Genomic DNA, 8,743 nt, shown 5'->3' with positions numbered 1-8,743 from the left:
TGGTAATGCACTGGAGGGTATGCTACTCTATGGATTCATAGATAAAGGGCCGCTATCATCTTCTGGTGAAGGATTCCAAGTAGCGGAGGTTCCCTACCATCTGCCTAGCAAGGAACCCGGTTTACATACAGATGGGGGTACAAGAGATGTCAATGGGCGAGAGAGTGCATCATTCAATACATCAAATGGGAAAGGATCCCAACCGTTGCCTAGTACAGGAAGTGAAGTTGACAAGGTGGGCCATCATCAGCAGATCGAAGAACTTGGGTCAAAATTAGCAACCACAAACGGTGTGGTAGCACAGCCAAGGAAATGTTCCCAATCTAACCAACAAAGGCATTGGATGACAGGAGGTAGTCGATCACAGACAATTTCGATTTCTTTTAAGTGTGGGAAGGTTAGACACTCGAAGTGCACATAATTATCGGAATTGACTGTGAAATGCATGGAATTGTCCATGAAGTGAAGGGATTTGACCGTGAAATGCATGGAATTGTCCATGAAGTGAAGGGATTTGACCGTGAAATGCATGGAATTGTCCGTGAAGTGGAGGGAATTGACGGTGAAATGCATGGAAATGACCGTGAAGTGAAGGGAATTGACCATGAAATGCATGGAAATGACCGTGAAGTGAAGTGGAATCGTCGGAATTGACCATACATTGCATGGAAATGAGCGTGAAATGAAGGGAATTGACCGTGAAATGCATGGAATTGTCCGTGAAGTGAAGGGAATTGACCGTGAATGCATGGAAATGATCGTGAAGTGAAGCAGAATCGCCGGGAATGACCATGAATGTAAGAAAATGACCGTGAAGTGAAGGGAATTAACCATGAAATGCATCAAATTGTCCGTGAAGTGAAGGGAATTGACCGTGAAATGCATGGAAATGACCGTGAAGTGAAGCGGAATCGCCTTCATTGACCGTTCCATGCATGAAAATGACCGTGAAGTGAAGGGAATTGATTGTGAAATGCATCGAATTGACCGTGAAATGCATGCAAATGTCGTGAAGTGAAGGGAATTGACCGTGAAATGCCGCGAAATGGACGTGAATCAACACGGAATAGTTTGGGATGACCGTGAAATGCATGGTAATGATCATGAATTGAAGCGAATTGACCGTGAAATGCATGCAAATGATCGTGAAGTGAAGGGAATTGACCGTGAAATGCCTCGAAATGACCTGAATCAACACGGAATAGTTTGGGATGACCGTGAAATGCATGGGAATGATCTTGAATTGAAGTGAATTGAACGTGAAATGCATGCAAATGATCGTGAAGTGAAGGGAATTGACCGTGAAATGCCTCAAAATGACCGTGAATCAACACGGAATATTTTGGAATAACCGTGAAATGCATGGGAATGATCATGAATTGAAGCGAATTGACCGTGAAATGCATGCAAATGACCGTGAATTGAAGGGAATTGACCGTAAAATGCCTCGAAATGGCTGTGAATCAACACGGAATAGTTTGGGATGACCGTGAAATGCATGGGAATGATCATGAATTGAAGCAAATTGACCGTGAAATGCATGCAAATGACTGTGAAGTGAAGGGAATTGACCGTGAAATGCCTCGAAATGACCGTGAATCAACACGGAATAGTTTGGGATGACCGTGAAATGCATGGGAATGATCATGAATTAAAGCAAATTGACCATGAAATGCATGCAAATGATCGTGAAGTGAAGGGAATTGACCGTGAAATGCCTCGAAATGATCGTGAATCAACACGGAATAGTTTGGAATGACCGTGAAATGCATGAGAATGATCATGAATTGAAGCGAATTGACCGTGAAATGCATGAGAATGATCATGAATTGAAGCGAATTGACCGTGAAATGCATGAGAATGATCGTGAAGTGAAGGGAATTGACCGTGAAATGCCTCGAAATGACCGTGAATTAACATGGAATAGTTTGGGATGACCGTGAAATGCATGCAAATGACTGTGCAGTGAAGGGAATTGACCATGAAAGGCCTCGAAATGACCGTGAATCAACACGGAATAGTTTGGGATGACCATGAAATACATGGGACTGATCATGAATTGAAGCGAATTGACTGTGAAATGCATGCAAATGACCATGAAGTGAAGGGAATTGACCGTGAAATGCCTCGAAATGACCGTGAATCAACATAGAATAGTTTGGGATGACCGTGAAATGCATGGGAATGATCATGAATTGAAGCGAATTGACCGTGAAATGCATGTAAATGATCGTGAAGTGAAGGGGCATGATCGTGAAATGCCTTAAAATGACCGTGAATCAACACGGAATAGTTTGGGATGACTGTGAAATGCATGGGAATGATCATGAATTGAAGCGAATTGACAGTGAAATGCATGCAAATGACCGTAAAATGAAGGGAATTGACCGTGAAATGCGTGGAAATGACCGTGAATCAAAACGGAATCGCTAGGATTGACCGTGAAATGCATAGAATTGATCGCAAAGTAAATGAAATGATTGAAATTGACCACGAACTGATTGAAATTGACCACGAAGTGAATGAAATGGATTTTCAACCATAGATCTAATAGAATCTTGAAAAATAACCAGGTTGGTTGGCTAAAGTAGCTTCTCCTACCCCAAAATCATATAGGGTACGTCAAGTAACTAATTTTGATTTAGGAGATATTCTTGTTAAATGAATAAAGAAATAAATGAAAAAAAGAGAGAAATTTTATTTTATATGCTTATATATACATATTTATATAAATATGTATTAGAGAAAATTGTAGGTTGAATAAATTTATCTATGTAAAAAAGTAAAAAATAAAAAATAAAAAATAAAAAAAATAAAAAAAATTCATAAACCGGCACAGACTACAGTTATGGCTACGGTTATAATCCGTAGCTATAGGTCATATCATCTTCGATACATATCGAATACTCTTCGATATGTATCGAAAATTGCAGAATTTTTTAGGCAAACTTGCTGGACAGTTCTGGACCTTTTTCGATTAATCGAAAGACCTTCGATACATATAAAAGGACATATCAAAGCGGTAAGGGCTATGGTATGGCTACGGTTATAATCCGTAGCTATAGAAAACACCGTATCCATAAGTTCCTTACCTATTTATTTATTATTATTTTATTTTTTACTTTTGTAATCCCCATCGCTTTTTGTGGGTCCTATGATGAGGTATGTATTATATCCAAACCGTCCATATATTGGACGAACTCGTATTAAGGCTTGAGACGAAAAATAAGATAGATTTAGCTATCAAGTGGACCACACTGTAAAAGGTCATGGAGGATTAATCGTCTACCATTGAAAACCTTTTAGGGGTCACAGAAGTTTTGGATCATTATGAAATTTTTTTTCCCTCTTCATCCTGACTTTTGTGACCTTATGAATAGATTGGATGGAAAATAAATGTTATGGTGGGCCCTACAAAATTTTCAACGGTGAAAATCAATTTTCCCGTTGCTCTTTATGGTGTGGTCCAGTTGATCTTTGGATATGATTTTTTTTTTTTGATAATGCTCCCAAATGATCTCGAAATATGGATGAATGTTGTGGATATAATAAATACGTAACTGTGGGGCCCATGTAACTTTGATTTCTTTTGAACCGTTCGTACAACTCGGAGTTCGAGGAGTGTCAGTGCTCGTCTTCCAGCACCACCGATCCGCTTGACGGAACAAGCAGGGGCATTTTCGACCTTTGGCAAGCCATCTGTATAGCTGGGGCGTATTCTCGCAAGGGAAAATGAGGTGGGCTTAGTCTCCTAAATGGGCCATAAATGGGTCGTACAGTCATAAATTTCTCATGACAAAATACATCAGGTAAATAATTACTACTACTAATAATTATTATAATTATAATAAAGTAAAAATAAAACATTAAAATAGTTGATTGCTTACTAACATGTTATGAGGGTCTTGGACATATATGTGGTCCATTCGCACCTTTTAACCGTTAACGATCGAATTGGAATCAATCCACCATCGGATTGATGCAATTGACACTAAAGGACCCTAGTTTCATTAGTATGACCCACCTAAGTGTCAGATCTGCCACATCTTTAGTCATGACGGTCTAGTTGAGCCGTGCAACATCACGGACGGTGGGGATTATGTAAAACAGTCTCGTGGGCCCCACTTTGAGGCAGTGAATGTGCACAGAGGTTGTGCACTTGAGATGCACTATACCGGTCTGCACGGCCAGCACGAGCTGACCTGTGCTTCTCCAAAAAAAGGAAGAATTTCCCTTTTCTTCAGCATTAGCAGTGGTCGGAGGTGCGTCTACTGTCCTCGATCATGGCCCACCATCTGGGCCCCACATTGATGATCCAAACCGTCCATCATGTGCACGGCATGGGCCTGACCAGAACCACATCTCTCGTGCAAGCCCTACACACGTGTGCTCACACAACAACCAGCACAAGCAAGCCCCAAAAACACAAAAATTCTAAAAATGGAAACTGTTGCAGCCTGCTGGCACGATCCGCGTGGAGGGTTTTTAGCTGATCTTAGCCGTCCGTTAAGAGGATCTCCTCCGTCCAATGCGAGTGGTTTAAGCATTTCAAGCAAAATCATGACTGGTTTTCCCCTACCCATGATATTTGAAACAGCTTCAGCTAGGACAAATCTAGACCATATATCTTCGATCTAATGGCTCTAGGAGATCCAGGGCTTACAATAAAGGGGGAAAAACCTAAACACCAGGCCATGACTCCACTCATTCGCAGCCGCTTGAGGAAACCCACCGAAATCGTCTACCTTCGAACCCACTGACTGAATCCCCTCAAAGCTTCGATGAAGCTTACCTATAAGCTCTCTAAGGTCATCACAGACTGTCTGATGGGGTCAGATATGAAGAAAATGTAGTGATGACGAAAACGACATTAATGACAATTGTCCTCCCCCGCCGTTCAAAACTGAGTTGGGACCGGTTCGGGCGCGCCATCTTCAGCATCTCACCAGAGGGAGACGTCCCTGGTGCTGGAAGAAAGAAAAGAAAGAAATAAGGAGAGACGTGAGGGTGTGATTAAGCCCCTAACTTCACCAAGACTCGATCCGAGTCTGTCGAGTTGCTGGGCCGAGTCACGTGCGGCAAGCCGTCTGGCTATCATGGTGCCGGTCCAACTTGCTGTCCTATTGTGAGGAAGGCAGTGAAAAGAAACAGAAAAGAAGAAAGAAATAGAAGAAAGAAAAAGGAAGAAGAATGAGGAGGAAGAAGGGACAGAGAGGGTTGATGTGGTGCAGCTGCACCATGTTGCTGACTCGAACCGAATCGAGGCTGGGATTAGTCCATCTGGATTCACTGCTGGACATCCCAGCAGGGAGAAAGAAAGTAGAAAAGAGTGAGAGAAAAGAGAGAAAAAGAAAGAAGAGGGCGAGGGAGTGAGTCAAATCGGTGGGGTAATGTAATGGTCTAGCTGAGTTGACTCAGCTGATAACTCGAGACCAAGGTTGATGTGGGAATGATGGTCATGTGTTGCAAGGAGAATGAGAGGAGGAAGGAAGAAGAGAGAGTGGGAGGAAGCCGAGTCAATTCGAGTCGGACCGAGTCGATAAGGTGCGTCCACATGGACGCACTTACTTCCAGGTTTAATTGCTACTATTATTACTATTTTTTTTCGATTATTAAAATTAGATGTGATTGACCATTAGTAAATTAGTCATTCGGGTATTAGTTGATGTATATAAAAATTATCATTATTAAAATATTAATATTTTACCTTGTCATTCTCGAAATATTATTAACACTAGAACACACTATTTATTTTCATCAAAATAACTATTAGCATCACGTTGGCTAAATGTTAAGTATATTATTAATATTAATAATTGTTTTAGAATTATTAATATTATTATTCATCGTGGCTTGTATTAGATAAATTAATATAATAATAGCCATTACAAATACTCTTAAAATCAATAACCAATTCACTTGATTAATTTTATTTATTTAATTCCTTCCGTTGATAGTATCATAGATGGCCACACAAAGTAGGATTTAAATCCCATAAGAAAAACCTAAGTGATCCAAACAAATGGCTAAAACCCTAACCCTAAATAGTGTATAAGCTTAGACCTAACTGTATAGCTTTACAATTCATGATAGGGTTTGATTCTAAGGAAACTCGCACTCTCTAGCAACACTGGTAGGTGATTCAAGGTATAAGGTGATGATTCTTCCCCTTGAGCTTTCCATTTTCCCATTAGCTTACGTTATAGTTTTTATTTTAACATGTAATTGATATCTCCACTTCATAGTCACATGTGTTAATTGTTGGAATTAAATTGTTATATTACATGCTTAATGTTATCCTGCATATTTATTCATGCTTGTGGATTATTTGTGGATTGCTTATGGAACTTAAATTAGTACACCAGTGGGAAACCCCCACCTATATGTGTACACCCATACTTAGGATGTAACCCGAGTGGTTATGATAGTAATGGACCTTCAGCCTAGTAGTTATTGAATGGTGGTTCAAATTAACCATTGATGTGGGCTACCATCCCAGGTTGTTGAGTCCAACGGTTTTCAAGGATGGTCTTTATCCGCATGGTTTTGATACCCGCCTTATGTGGCCTATTTTGATAATTGCCCTACGTGGCTTATTTTAGTATCGCCCAATGAGGCTTTGTTCTGGTATTTTCCCTATATGGGTTCAATATTTTATATCATGCAACCATGCGATGGTAAGCCTCATATATTGTAATATAATTAGCCACTAGTCGACAAGTTTCCATTAAACATCCTAAGGTGATAGTCTCATGAGCCAGGGATGGTAGTATGGGACCTATGCCCGAGCTGTCAGCCTACGCTGGTGACGAGCCCCCGTAGTGACCTTGAGCTTACCTAAATTGGTTGATTGTAACTGTACTAATAATGGTTTGGCTAATCATGCATCTATAGCATATTGGCGATGACGGGTGGCTAATTTTGGATGCTTTAGCACGTGCCCTTAGGATCATCGAGGTATCATTTCGTTAGCTCTCAGACCACCGACTATCGACCCCTGTTCTGACTGGATGATTTTCCCAGGTTGATGATCTGCATGTGTGATGAGCTTAAATTCCGCACGGATGAGCATTCCTGGGGTGATGTGCATTCACGCATCCATGCTTTTAAAAAGACTGCATCGTGTGTTGTTTTGATTGCCTTGTTGTTTTATAACTATGCTTACCAAATGTAGCGGTGTGTAATCTTGAGGGGAATTCACATTGAGTTGGTCACTCATCCATAAAAAATATAACCGTATAGGTAGCACAGGTGACTTAAGTGATATGCAAGTTCAGACTGATGATGAGCTGTTATGGTGGTCAAGGACACGTTGTTGTACCTGTTAAGTAAGTTGTGTAATTTTGCAGCTTTCGTTTGTGTTTCATATGCTTTTAAATTTCTCATGTATGTAACCTTGTATTTGTTATTATGGAGACATTGGTTTGTATAAGTCATTATGGGCAACCCCTTATATATTCTAAATATAATTGTAAATTTTCCTTAACGCTTACTTGTCCATTCTATGCTCATCTACTTACTCTGATAGTTGAATATATATATATATACACACACACACACACACACACACACACTTGAATTTGACCATCCTTTAAGTTTAACACTCGGGTTTTTAGGAAACGAGTCGTATACTCGGGTCCTAAAAAGTCAGAGCGTTACAGTTGGTATTAGTGCATAGTTTGGACAAACTTGGCCTTGAAAAATGATCTTATACAAACTTTGAATGTCTCAAGTTAGTATATTTGAAATTGGAGATTTAAACTTGTGTGAATTCCCTTAGACTTAGAAGAATGATTGAGAACGTAGAAATCCAAACTTAGGTTCCCTTAGAAGTAACTTGGATGGTAATCCAAACTTATATGAAATTCCATCTGAACAAAGGACACTTTGAGAATGTAGAAATTCAAAACCTAGGTCCCCTTGGAAATTATTAGAGCAACTACTTGAACTTAGGAGAAATCTCCTTGCAGCTAGCAGAAGTTGAGAATGTAGAAACTTGAGATCTAAGCTCCATGTAGACTTGTTTGGATAGTCCTAGGACTTACGAACTGAACTTAAGTCCCTTAAGGATTATAGGTTTAGTCATTTGAAGTTAAGAACATTCCTTATATTTACTCCCAAGTGAAAACTCCTTAAAAACTTAGGATATGAACTTCTAGAAATTTCAAAAGTTAGGAATAATACTCTTGGGGAATCATACTGTGAATGTAACTCGAATTCCATAATACATCTTCTCACTTAGAAATAATACTTTTACAAATTCTAACACGTAAAATTTATTAGAAGAGGAGTTATAAAACTTTGGGTAGAATTGCAACCCTAGCATAAACATATTGGAACCAGATTTGGATCCTAGATAGATTTAACACCAAAAAAAAAAAAAAACCCAGATTCCTTGTAGAAGACCTTGGTTCTGAAATTTTTACATTGGGCCTAGAAGATCAGAGTGCGCTGTGGAAATATAATGGGCCACATGGACTTGTCCTTTAGGAGGATATAAGATTTCATGAGATTTCCCATGAGTCTAGAATAATCAAAATCACGAGTTAATGGAACCACATATAGACCAAGTTACATGGTTTGGGCTTAAGTTCTAAGTCCTAGCAAATCTTAATGATCTCAATGCCCTGATCAAGCTAAGGATTGTGATTTAACAGCATTAGGAATTGATACCCAAAGTCCTCTGTCCTGCGCAAATAGATGATTGATGTATCGGCCTCAAACCCACTACAACCATTGATTC

Source organism: Magnolia sinica, chromosome 7, assembly GCF_029962835.1.
Source record: "Magnolia sinica isolate HGM2019 chromosome 7, MsV1, whole genome shotgun sequence".
In the NCBI taxonomy this organism is placed as follows: Eukaryota; Viridiplantae; Streptophyta; class Magnoliopsida; order Magnoliales; family Magnoliaceae; genus Magnolia; species Magnolia sinica.
Note: the sequence above shows the minus strand (reverse complement) of the source record.